Genomic DNA, 14,443 nt, shown 5'->3' with positions numbered 1-14,443 from the left:
AAAAAGATGAGAATGAGATGAAGATGAAATGACAGTAATTTATCATTACTTTCTATTACTAATAGCTAGTGTTTTACATAACATCATCTATGCTATCCATACATATTACAGATGAAATAATTAAGTGTTTATGAGATTTCCAAGAGTGTCCTTATACAGGTTCTAAGACATTTTGTTCCAAAATGCAAGGAAAGTATTGCAACAGAAAGAACAATGGATTTAGGGTCAAACTGAGTTTTAGTCCTGATTCTGTGACCTTGGGCAATATTGTTGAGCCTGTTTTCCACCCTGTAAAAAAAAGGTGATGGATTAGATCTCTTAGAGTTTTCCTAATAGTAAACTCTATTATCCTAATAACATGTGAGCATCTGCAATGAGTAATCTAAACTGTCCCTTAAAGGACTGCCAACGTTTGAAGAGGCTGCTTTACCCTTCTCTAACACATAAAGAGTATGTCTAAAAGGCTACCTCAAATATTGGTATTATTTCATTCAACATATGTGTCCTGGAGGCTGCAGGTTCCCCACTCCTGAAGGCCTTTCAATACTTCTAGGGCCCTGGCTCAGGTTCTCTCCCCCTACTCCCATACCCCAAGTGACTCTAGATCCCAACCTCACCTTGTCCTAAGTGCAAAATTTGCTAGTTATACCTCTAACCATTGTTAAATGAATGATAAAAGAGACTGATTAAAACCAAGCCTATAATACAGACAGTTTTAGCATAGCAGGTGCCAGTTGCTGATATCTCATGGTTTTTCCAATTCTGAAATTCTATCAGTAAAGAGACATGGATTAGGCCAGATTCCTTCAGATTTGTTGTGACTGAGAATTCCATTCTAGAAAAACCTCAGGATTTTCACAAACCATGTATGACCAAAGTTACTCATTCACCAACCAAGTCTAGGCTTTCAAAATGGGATCTCACAAGTGGATATGGATCAACTTGGATATAGCAGAAGTCCTGATGTTCTGGGTACTTCTGAGTGTTTCTATACAGCAGACACTTTATGACTTTAGTCAGTCATACTATCTGTAGTTCAGAGGGCCAGACTATCCTTTCTACCTATGTTACCCTCATAAGGGAAGGAGCAAATTATAGGTTGTACTTCCTCCTATCTTCTACACTAGTGAGATCTGAAAAAAGCGAACATCAAGGTCAACCTGCTTGTTGGGAGGAGAAAAAATTATATCTTGTATGTGGTAATGAGGGAGAGTAGTCTCTGCCTTTTGGTGGTAGAGGAAGGGGCTTTGTCCCCACCCATCTAGCACAGAGTGAATGTAATTAATAAATAGTAACTGTTTCTCTTTTATCCAGAAACCCTGAGGGTCTTCCCTTCCCAGTTTAATTTTTTTTTTAATTAAAGAGGCTATCCCTTGAGTAATTACTTAAAAGAAGCCTATTCATTGAATGGGTATATCTCACTCAAAGTGAGAATGTGATAAGACCTTAGTCTGAAAGGGCCAGTGTCGCACATTTCATCCTGGGTCATCTCCAGTCGTCCTGATGAACATGGCTCTGGAGAAGAGAGTGAGGCTGGTGACCTTGCACAGCCCTCCCTCACTCAAATCAAAGTCAACTTCAAGTCAAGTCATTATCTTTATGTCATGGTCCTCTTCAAGAATGAAGGACAAACACACACACACACACACACACACACACACACACACACACACCCATTTACTCGTTTTTCACAGCCATAATTAGTTCCTTGAAGAACATAAAATCCATCTGGTCATTTGTAGAGGCTCACTCTTACGTAGAATTGATGCTTTGCTTTACAACCAATAAGGATATTGTGCCATTAAATACTATAATACAAAGAATTTGTTGCTCCTTAACCATAATTCCCAATATAATCCAAAGGGTCCTATTTATGTTTTCCTCATTTCTCAATTAGCTGCCCTAGTGGGATTGACTGACTGACTTCTCTGCCAATCCCAGGAAACTCACTATTGGGACAATCTCATCACCAAGCAAAATCTGGTCAGTTTCCTTTTGTGTTTTCCTACCTCATGACTATAAACTCCTAGAGGACAAAGATAGTCTTTCTTTATTCTTATCTGTATCTCTAGTTCTTACTAGCACTGCCTAGCTTCCTTAGAAGGAGCTCATTAAGTGTTTACTGAGTATTAATTCTTTAACTGATCTAACAGTATGAAATTTTATCAAATTTTTAGAAGATAAAAATCTTTGCATATTGCCAAAACTTCCCAATTTCTTAAAAGTTCAAAAGAGAGAATTAATATTACACTGTGCAATTTAATTTTTAGCACATGAATATTGTGCAAATTCTTGAAATGAGCTATAAATTACTTGGTTAGGTCATATATGAGCTAATAAAAAGGGAGACATAGGCCAGATTATACTATAAAAACATGATAAAAATCTCCAACTAAAAAACGATTATTTTATATAATTAGAAAAAATAACAAAATTCATCTGAAGGAACAAAAGGACAAGGGTTTCAAGGAAATAATAAAAAAGAATAGAGGGCAGGGACCCAGCAGTTCTAAATTTCAAACTATGCTACAATGAATGTAGTAATCACCAAAACAATTTGATACTGGTTAAAAAAATAAAGAAATCCAAAAAAATGAAAATTTTTAAAAATAGAGAACTCAATCAATGGAAGAGATTAAGTTGGTTGGTTGTTGTCCTTTGTTCTCAAAGAGGACCAAAACGACATCACTAAGCTAAAGTCAACTTTCAATGTGTCTGACTGGCTGATCAGACCAATACAAGTTCAGAATGCTCTAACATAGGTCAGACACAAATAGTCCATATGAACATTTCGGGTGGATACTCTTAATTTGCACATCCTGCATTTGCCGTGAGCTGTTTGAATTCTGCTTTGTTCATAGAGCACAGCATCTTCTCTGATGTGGGCTGTGCCATTGTCTCCCATGTCACACAATCAATTCCAAAGTTCTTGAGAGAGACCCTGAGAGGGTCCTTGTAGCACTTCTTCTAACCACCATGTGAACTCTTGTCTTGCCCTGTGTGATTTCTCCATAAAATAGCCTTTTTGAGTGTATACATAAGAGATTAAGTATACAATATATAGATGAATAGTGTTCAGTAAATCCCAAATCCACAGCCACTGGGTAAGGCCTCACTATTCAACAACAACTACTGGGGAAACTGCAAAGTAGTCTGGCAGAAGTTAGATCAACAGTTCACAATTTATACTAAGAAAAGGTCCAAAGAGATTCATAACTTAGATTTTTAAAAACGAAACAATGTAAATAAATTAGTGACACAAACAAGAAATACCTTTCAGATCTACAGAAAAGAGTTCATACCAAACAATGCATAGAGAGGATCACAGAAGATAAAATGGTCAATTGTGATAACATGAGATTAAGAAAGCTTTTGCACAAACAAAACTGATACAGCTAAAACTAGAAGGGAAACATACTAGGGAAAAAAATCTTGGTAAGCAGTTTCTATGATAAAGACTTTATATGCCAGACAGGTTTTAAAGAACTGATTCAAATTTATAATCACAAGAGCCATTCCCCAATAAGTGTTTTAATGATATAAACTGGTAGTTTTCAAAGGCAGAAATCCAAGCTATCAAAGTGCAAAATGAAGTAACTTCAAGGTTCTACCTCATACCCATCAATTTGGCAAAGATGAAAAGGAAAATAACAATTGTTGGAGGGCCTGCAGGAAAACAAGCACAGTGACGCACTACTTATTGGGAGAGTTGTGAAATGATCCGGCCATTCTGGAAAGCAATTTGGAACAATGGCCATAAAGTCGCTATATTGTGCAAACTTTTTGGACCTAGTAATACCATTACTTGACTTTTACTCCCAAGAGACCAAAGAAAAAGGTAAAGGACCTACATATTTAAATGTAAATATATGTTCACATATATGTATAAGTAAATATATATACATATATATTTATAGTTCTTTTTGCACTAACAAAGAATTGGAAATCAAGTAGGTACCCATCCTTTGAAGAATGGCTGAACAAATTATGGGTTATAGATGTAATAGAATAATACTGTACTGTAAGAAATGTTTAAAGGAAAAGTTTCAAAGAAACCTGGGAAGCCCTATATGATCTGATACGGAGTACAATACACAGCAGCAGGAGAACAGTTTATATAACAACATTATAAAGAAAAACAACTTTGAAAGACAAAAAGGAAAGGTTTAAGAACTCTCATTATTGTAGAAATTTGTTTTGTTTGACTGAATGTTATAGGCTTTGTTTTTCTCTTTTTCTAAAGGGGATAGAAGATGGGGGGGGGGGTGCGTAGCAAAAAAATAAAAACAGTCTCAGAAGCATCTTTTTAAAAAATAAGACAAGAAAAACCAGAAGGAATCACTGCCAAGTAGGACAACTCTGATAATTACATGCTGCATTTATTACACATTTAAAAGAAAAGCAAGCTATACATAAAAGAGTGTCCAGGTCCATGTACTCTTCTTCAGTTATACCTACAGTATGTGGAAATGCTCATCTTACTTGGTATTTCTCAAGTTCAGAATTTTTTTTAAATTAAGAATAGTCTAGGGACATGGTTGTAAACACACAATGAATGCCGTGAATTATAACATGTACACTGAATATAAAAGCGATGCTGCTCATACTTCCCTCACCAAAGCTTAATGAGTTCATTATTTAAGATAGAGCTTTTTTAAAATAACCATTCCAAGAACTATTTGAGCACAGGTTTCAATATTTTGAAAATTTTGAATTTTCCACAAACTTAAAAAATACTCAAAATGCCAAAAATAGCTGTCCAATACAACTTCATACACTTAAATATATGCAACCTTAAAACGTATAATAATTAGCATTTATATCATGATTCCAAGTTTGCAAAGTGTATGTTATTTCATCTTATCCCAATAACCCTGGAAGGGAGGTATTATTATTCCAAATTTCAAGATAAGAAACTGAAGCTCAGAGCAGTTCAGTAACTTTCCCAGAATCACAAGAGCAAGTATTTGAGGCAGGATTCAAAATCCTTCCTGACCCCAAGTCCAATGATAATCTACTATGCCACCAGTCTCTGTCTCTTACATCTTAACCCTCCTCACCCCACATACTCTGAAATCCTGAGTACTAGTCTCCATGCTGCTCCTCAAACAAGACACAATATTTCCTCACTAGCTGGGTATTTTCACTGGTTGTCAAGCATGCCTGGAATTCTCTCGTTCCTCATTAGCTCCTCTTGGCTTCCTTAAGTCCCAGTTAAAATGTCAGCATCTACAGGAAGCCTCTTCTTAATCCCCACTCATTCCAATGCCTCCCTTCTATTAACTTTTTCAAATTTATGTTGTATTTCACTTGTCTGTACATAGTTGTCTGCATGTTGCCTCCCTCAGTAGAGGGAGCTCCTTGAAAGCAGGGACTGTCTTTTAAAGTCTTTCTGAGTATTCCCCAGCCCTTAGCACAATGCCTCCCAGATACTAGGTGCTTAATAAATGTTTGTTGACTGCTCACAACTAGCATATCAAGTGCTTATTATTAATAATAATTAGATATTTATTTAGTATTTTACAATTTACAAAGTATCTTCATGTAAATTATTTCAACTGGTCCTTGCAAGATCCCTGTAATGTAGAAAGGGCAAGTACTTCTATCCCTATTACTCAGATAAGGAGAGACAGTGTTCGAAAGAATAACCCACAATTATAAGGCGAGTAAATGAATGTCAGAGTCAACCTAATAACAGTCACCTGAAAACATCAAAAATAACAATGAGGGACAGATAGGTGGTGCCCAGGAGTCAGGAGGATCTGCATTCAAATCAGGCCTCAGACTCTTAGCTGTGTGACCCTCGGGTGAAGTAGCTTAACCTCTATAGCCTTTAAAAAAAAAATTAAATTAAAAAAATAAAGAAATTAGTAAGTTCTAGCTCCTACTTAGTTATCTTCCAAATTTGTGCTAAATCAACCCCCTTTTCCAAAGAAAAAAATTAAATCAAATTCGATCAGGTTTTCTGAGGGACAGAGAAAGGTGAAAAGGGATCAGGAGTGGAAAAAGTTTAAGAAGCCCTGCTCTGGGTGTAGGGAGAGGGAGAGGGATAGAGATATACCCTAATGACAACTGAAACACAATTTTATTCAATGTCAGGCAATGTTGGGAACTAGGAGTTCAAAGATCACCAATCAGCAAACATACCCACTACTATTAAATCACATGACATACTGTAAATGAAAGTATTTTTCAAGTGCTATACAAATGTAAGGAACTATGTTATTTCCATATATATCCATGAGAAAACAAGAGCAGTAACAAACCTTGGCAATACAGGCTATAAACTGATATAAAAAGAAAAACAATCTTCTCGTGAAGGATGATCAGGCATTCTTTCCAGTCACTCACAGAGTAATAGCCTTACACTTTATAAAAAACAGTGCCATCCATTTTTAATACATCCTTTTAAAAATACTGGTATTGAAGCACACTGGACTTAAGCTACTTCCCTGAAATTCAACTGTACTTCCACCAGCAACCATGAATAGCATACCATTGGAAAATACCAGAATAAATATTATATTATGCCATTAATAATTTTTACAATGTGAAAAGGAATGTGATTACTTAGTAAAAGTCATTGACAAGGGTGAGAACACAGAATTTATTTGCATTTAAAATGTTGCACAGATGCTTTTTTGCTTTTTACAGGAGGCATTTCCCAATAACCAAATCACCCACTTTTGGTAACAAAGAAAAGCAATTATACAAAACCAACCAACCAAAAGCATCTTAACAGCATATGAAACATTCCAAACCCATACTTTACCACCACTCTATCAAAAAGGCATTATGTTTATGACCAGACCTCAGAAATCAAAATGAACACTAAATTTAACATGAATTCTGATGTCAAATGCAAGGAAAAATAAACTAGGGTTCTGATCACTTCAAATTATATATACAAGAACAGAACTTTTACTATGATTAATCCTTTTCCCAAGAGCATTTCACAGGGAACCATAGCTTTGGACCAGAGATGGATCCTATGCAGGCCTCAAAATTTTTGTTGAAATCAAGTTTTCAACATTCATTCATTAAGCACCTATTAAGTACCAGGCACAGGAGATACAAAATAAATAAATAATGAAAGGGCACATTAAAAAAAAGTCCTTGCTCTGAAAGAGATCACAGTCAAGCTTTCCTCCTCAAGCAGGTTTTAATAAGCTTGTTTTGCTAAGAGTGTTTGTGCAAGGTTTTGTGTGGGCTTTTTATTCTGGAAAAGATTGAGTCATTAACAGACCTAAAAAACAAAGTAACTGAGCTTGAAAAAGACCATAAGAAGTCATTTAATAACCATTCCCTCACCTCACAAAGGAGATAATTTTCTTACAACACTGACCAAAAGGAAATTTTTGATATCTAACCTAAGTATCTCATATCATAGCACTTATTTCCTCTTGTTCTGTATGAAACTGTATGCCCTATTAAGGGCCAACTCAGGATAAATAATGCTAAGATAAAATGATACCTCACCAGTAAACAGTGAAAATGGCACTGACTGGAGTTAGAAGTCTTTAGTTCAAATCATATCTGTGACACTACCAGTGTTGACTTCAGGCAAGTCACTTAATCATCCTGGGCCTCAGTTTTTTAATCTGTAAAATGAGAGGACTGAACTAAATAGCCTCTGAGATTTCTTCCAGCTCTAAATCTATGATTTGGTGATAGACATATATATGGATTATATAGATAGATGTGTGTGTATGGGTATGGGTGGGTGGATGTGTGTGTGTGTGTGTGTGTGTGTGTGTGTGTGCGCGCGCATGCAACTGATACAAATAAAACCACATTTTAGGAAATATTATTATAATCTGATGTGAATGTAACAAATTTTGTTAGAAATCCCATATACAGACATATTCAAAAGTCCCTATTCATTCAATCTATTTGTTAAAAATGTTCTCTTTAGTGTGGCATTTATATGGTTATTGTATTTTAATATCTAAAAGGTATTAATTTTTAAAACATTTTTTTTTTAAAATTTAGATGAGTGTCTTCATTTATAATATTGTAGAACTGTGCATGTGGTTTGCCAATCTCTCTCCTTTCTTCATTCCATATCCCTTTGTAATAGATAGGTTATCTAATTTGATCCTCATACCAACTCTGAAGTAGGAAGGAAAAAAAGGAAAATGGAAGGTAAAAAGCATTTATTGAGCTCCTGCTATGTGACAAGCACTTTGGCAACTACTGTCTTATCTGATCTTCACAACCACTCTGGGAGATAGGTACTATTATTATCCCCATTTTTATGGTTTCAAAAACTGAGAAATGCAGAGATTAAGAGCTCAGAAGCACACGGTAAATATCAGACATTAGATCTGAACTCAGGTCTTCTTGACTCTGGGCCCAATGTTCTATCCATTACACTATCCAGCTGCCTGTTATTATGGCCATTATACATATTAGGAAAATGAGGCTGGGAGACCTTAAGTGACTTAAAGAAATTCACACATCGAGTGTCTGAGTCAAAACCTGAACTCAGGTCTTCTAACTCCAAGTCTAATGTTATCCACTGTACCCTCTAGCTGCTACTTCCTAGATTTCTCTTGACTCTTCATACTTATCATTTCTAATGGTACAAAAACATTCCATAATATTCATTTACTATAGATTTTTACTATAGATTGTTCTTCCATTTCCCCAATCAATGGGGACTCTATTTCCAATTTCTGATACTATAAAAAGTGCTGCTATTAATATTTTGGCATATATAGGATTGTTTATTTGACTTCTTTCAGATCCCCAAGTCCAGAAGAAGAATAGCAAGGTCAAAAAGTAAGAACAGTTAGTGGCATTTCACAATAATTTCAACAGAAGTGAACTAGTTCACAGTTCTACCAACTGAACAGTCGGCCTATCTTCCCACAGTCCCTCCACACTGGGTATTCAATTACATTCAACAAACATTAATCAAGTATCTTCTATTCTCAAGGCACTCTGTTAATCCCTGGGAATACAAAGGCAAAAATAAAAGTCTCTGCCCTTATGGAGCTTACATTCTACCTGGAAAATTAAAAGAAATAAGAAAATACAAAACATACACAAAGATATCTCAAAAGGTAGAGAATACGAACAGGTTTGGCAGATCAAGAAAGGTCTCAGTTACCAAATGGCTCGATCAGTGAAAGCAAGGTATTCTGAGTTACAGGTAAGAAGGGAGAGCACAGCTGTTGGCAAATCTGTGAACTTATTCAACTATTCTGGAGAGCAATTTGGAACTATGCCCAAAGGGCTATAAAACCGTATATATTTCAAGACAATCCCAAAGGACTCATGATGAAAAATGCTATCCACCTCCAAGAAAAGAACTGATGGAGTCTGAATGCAGATTGAAGCATAGTTTTTCACTTTTTTTTTTTTTTGGTGTTTTTCTTTACATTTGGGTCTAATGACTAATATGGTAATATGTTTTACATGACTGAATATGTATAACTATATCAAACTACTTATTCTCTCAGGAAGGGGAAGGTAAGTGAGAAAGGGAGAAAATTCAGAACTCAAAATTTTAAACATTATCTTTATACATAACTGGAAAAAAAAGGTATTATTAAAAAAAATAAAAGGAGAGAGCTCAAGAGACACAAATGAATGTCATATACAAGTAACAGCTAGTACTCCAGTTTGACTAAAACAGAGAAAGAATGTGTAATGCTGATATAAAAATGATATTGGAGAAATATATAAATAAGTATATAAATATAAATATATAATATAAATAAAATTATAATGAAAAAGTGGCAGGGATCCTATTGGGAAAGACAAGCTAAGGAGTTTGTATTTTATTGTACAGGGGCAGGGAACACTGAAGATTTCTGAGTAAAGAAGTGACAAGGTCAGCTCCTCATCTGATCATTTACTGTGTATCAGTAATATCACTGAGCAGGTGCATGAGAGAGTGGACTGAAGAGGGTAAAGGTCACAGACAGGGAAGTTATTTAAGGGAATACTGCAATAATCCAGATGAGCAAAGAACCCGAACTCAAGTAGCAGGTTTGAAAGTGGAAAGGGGACAAGAGTACAAGACCTGGCATCTGACTGAATGAGAGTTCAGGAGAGAGATGAGCCAATGATGACTCCTGGTTTGCAACTTAAGTGATTAGAAAGATGGAGACAGAGCCAATAAGTGATTATCCTCACTGAAGATCTCCTTCAAGAGGGAATCCACTATTTCCCAAGACATCCCTTTCTACTTCTGAATAACTCTAATCATTAATATTTGTACATACCCCAAAATAACGTATCCTGAAATGCTGAGGTTAAAAACCAGGGAAGGTGAGGTCTGATGTGGCTCAAGAATCCCCTTCATTAGTTGTATTGCTATTGATGAGGAAACTGAGGCAAACAGGGTTAAATGATTTGTCCAAGGTCACCCAGCTAGTATCTGAGACCAGATCTAAACTCAGGAAGATAAATCTTCCTAACTCCTGGCCCAGTGCTCTATCCACTATGCCACCAAGCTGCTCTTCAACATCATATACTGAGATTACTTTAAGTCAACAAATAAGCAAGCATTTATTAATTTTTTTACTACATGCTAGCACTATCTTTTTTACTTCGGTTGCTTTAAACTAAATGTAAGACTTTACATTTTATGTTTCAAGAAATCAGTTTCATAAGTATGGTTTAAAAAGTTTATCTAAAAAGATCTAGGTGTGGGGACCCTGTGGCCTGGAAGCCACATGTTGCCTTCTATGTCCTTGGGTGCACCCTTCTGACTGAGTCCAAGTTTTACAGAACAAATCCTTTTATTAAGGGGATTTGTTCTGTGAAATTTGGATTTGGTTAAAGTGCCACACTTGAGGACCTAGAGAGCTACATGTGGCCTTGAGACCGCAGGTTCCCCAGGCCTGATAGGGATTTTGGTGGACAACTTAATGTAAGTCAATAGAGTGAAACCACAGCCCAAAAAGCTAATATACCCTAAGCTCCTGGGAAAGAGGAAAGTGACACCAAATTCTCCATTAGTCAGACCACATCTGAGGCACTGTGTTCAGCTCTGGTCATTACAGTTAGAAAAAATACAGCTAAACTAGGCAAAGTCCAGAAGAGGCCAAACAGAATGGTGAAGACCCTTGAATCTGTGGACTGTCTTAAGAAACTGGGGATGTCTAGTCTAAAAGGGAGGGTTGAGAGTACTGTCTAATTAACAGAAAGTTTGTGTATATGTGAAAGAGGTATTGGATCAATCCATGTGCCTCAGAAAAAAGAAACAAGAACGGGTACAAGTTGCAAATATGCACAAGGCAAACTGACTTTTGATGTCTAGAAAACCTTCCTAACAATTAGAGCTATATGAAGGTATAATTAGTTCCCTCCAAAGGAGGCAGGTTCCCTATTTTCAGAGGTCTTTAAGCATAAGTATGGTATAGAGTGCATTGTCTATGATCCCTTAAGCACAAGGTAGTCTCCCTATCTCTTAACTTAATCCGTTTTACTGATACCTTATCTGAAATATAAATTGTTCCTGAAGTCTCTTTCAACTTTCAAATTCTATGATTCTTTAAAGTGATGTAAAGTGAAAGATGATGCAAAAAAAATAAACTGAGTACAACCGTGTAATTAAAAACAATAACAACAGCAACAAATTTATGTTAAATGCCAATAACTTCTTTTCTATGAGGTCAAAGTGGGAAAGGTTGTATCCATCATTTTAGAGAGGGAAGAAACAAATTTTGGTATGTGAGAGGCAAGTAGGTGGCACAGTGGAGAGGGCACTAGATCTGGAGTCAGGAAGACCTGACTTCAAATCCAACCTCAGACACTTACTAGCTATCTGACTGGGCAAAGTCAAATCAGCTCTGTTTTCTTCAGTTATTTCATCTATAAAATGGGATAATAATAACATCTGTTTCCCGAGGTTATTATGAGAATTGATTAATAATTATAAAGCACTTAACATAATGCCTAGCATACAGCAAGCACTGTAAAAAGTTAGGTATTACTGTTATTATTATTATATGAAAGTAATGAAATATTAATGAGCACTACAAAATGGTGAAAAGGACAGATTCAGAGACATCTCTTAAGACTTATATGAACTGAAGCACAGAGGACTGAACACAATTAGGAGGCCAATTCGTATAAAGACTACAACTGTATCAAAAAAGGACAACTATGGGCCTTAAGAACTCAGATCAATGCATGCAGTGACCAACCACTCAGCCAGAGGACTAGGGATCAAGCAGGTTTACCACAACCTAACAATAAGATGGAAGACTCAAGAGACACATTGAGATATACATTTTGACACGTAGCAAGTACATTACTGTTTTGTTCAACTGTGCTTACTTGTTACATAGTAGGCTGTTTTTGTTTATTTTGGGGGGGAGGGGACAAGAGAGGACAAGCAATAGCGTTGCTGACAAGAAGAAAAAAGAAAAGAGAGCCCTTGTGTTTTTTTAATCCAAAGAAGAAAACAGAAGTTTGAAGGGAGATACACAAGCACGCTAGCTTTTTATCTAACACTGAATTTATAATGTTCTTTTGTAAAAATGCTGGCTATACAATATTATAGATTTGTGGTTTCATTCAAAAATATCCTATTTTTTCTGTCCTGTGTATGTAGAAATGCAAAGATTTGATGTTTATTAAATACAAAATAGAAAAAGAAAAAAGGAAAGGTTTAAATGACATCACAGAAAAAAATGAATTACAACTAGTTTAAAATTTATACACTTTAGCTTGAGGGATTAACCAGTAAATAACAGAATTTATCAGACAGTATCATTTTCCATTTTTTTCAATGTTCATTTTTCTCATTTTCTTGTTTATATATTTGTCTATTTGTACTTACCAGTGGAAACTTTTTGAAAATTTTAAGTAAAAAAAGATTAGTCTCATAGAAGTGTACCAGATAGGTGATATCACCCAGGATTCAACTATATATAAGTGAAACTATATCTTAAAAGCACTTGTCACTCTCTCTCTTCATGCCAAGTCCAGGGGCAAAGGACTTACTCATTTGGAAGTGACACTAGTAAGCAGGGAAAGACAGAAATTACCCCACCACACCTCATCTGCCTTCCTGACTCTCTGCTCTTGTGAGTCCCTTCTACCAGTACTAAGTTCTTTCAGGAATCTCTATTTTGGGGAAGGGCCTCAAACCTGCTATACTTCATTAGTCTTAGCCACCATGCTCCTACCTGGGTACCTACTCCTTCTCCCTTTCAGCTCCCTTTTTATGAGTGATTTTCTCCCATTAGAATTTAAGCTTCCCCTACCCCCCCACCCCTCCCTGAATTTGCATCCCCAGTGGTTTTTTAGCACACTATTAGTAAACACAAATGCTTGTGAACTGACTAACTTTCCTCTCTCCCTGACCACATGATCCCAAGAAACAGGTTTTGGTGATCTAGTCTGTTTTGTTTGTCCTTTTCAATCTTAGGTACTGGGGGTGGAGTCCCCAACCTGATACCTTGAGCCATGGGAATCCTGTGAGCCCAGGATTACAGGCTGCCAGTCAGGATCAGCACTTAGGACTTGGAACTTGGTGGGAATAATGCTATGAAAGTCTGAGTTACGCTGGGAACCTCTACTCCCCCCTCCCCAAAGATTGAGGTAGTATGAAGGATTATACCCCTATAGTAGAGGGTCAATATTTGTATGTTTGCTCGTTTTAGCTTTGAAGTAAACATTCCTTTGTAAAAGTTAAACTAAAATAAAAGCACAAATTAATGTTATTGTCCAAATGCTTCATAGACTTACCATGCTACCATGACATTCTTGTAATTATAGTAACTCTCAGCACAAATAACTATAATACAGAATATGTGCATAAGATTGGGTACAAAGTGCTCCAAGAGTTCAAAGAAGGGAGAAATCACTCATTTCTGTCAGGGATAGCGAAGATATATAAGAGGAATTACAGGTTTTAAATAGGAGATAGCATCTGAATTGTATCTTTAAAAATGGACAGAATATTTAAACCAGAGCTATACAGTGAAAAAAATAATGCTGGTTCTAGAATCAGAAAGACTTACATTCAAATTCTAGCTCTCGTACGTATTAATCGTGACCCTGGGAATATTGTCTTACTTTTTTTGGTCTCAATTTCCTCACATATAACACAAAGGGACTGAACTAAATGTTTTTTGACGAAAATTATCAATCCCATCCTCTCATTTCAGATGAACAGATGCTCAAGTTTCCTTCTATTGTAATAGTGAAGAAAGTGCTTTGTAAACTGCAATATAAATTGCTGACACTATTACTGTTATTCTAGTGCTTCTGAGTCACTAGCTGAAGTCAGGCATATTTACACATGACCATCAAACTGAGTAATAATCTGATTCATTAATCATTCTTATTGACATTTTCTGGACTATCTCTTATATTCCCTTTTCATACTACAGGTCTTGTTTGTATTGTTTATCCCTTGAGCCTAACAGTGTTCTTCATACAGTGAGTTCTCCAAACATGTGTTGAGTTAAATGAA

General features: G+C 36.0%; 1 protein-coding gene across 16 annotated transcripts in view; it reads right to left on the bottom strand.

Moving 5' to 3' along the window:
• The window catches only part of EHMT1 (euchromatic histone lysine methyltransferase 1), a 300,206-nt gene that overhangs the window by 272,700 nt on the left and 13,063 nt on the right, over nucleotides 1-14,443 (bottom strand). The gene's annotated exons all lie outside the window — the stretch shown is intronic.

The sequence above is a fragment of the Notamacropus eugenii genome, chromosome 1 (assembly GCF_028372415.1).
Source record: "Notamacropus eugenii isolate mMacEug1 chromosome 1, mMacEug1.pri_v2, whole genome shotgun sequence".
In the NCBI taxonomy this organism is placed as follows: domain Eukaryota; kingdom Metazoa; phylum Chordata; class Mammalia; order Diprotodontia; family Macropodidae; genus Notamacropus; species Notamacropus eugenii.
The sequence above is the reverse complement of the archived record's forward strand: the minus strand, read 5'-3'. Positions and strand labels throughout refer to the sequence as shown.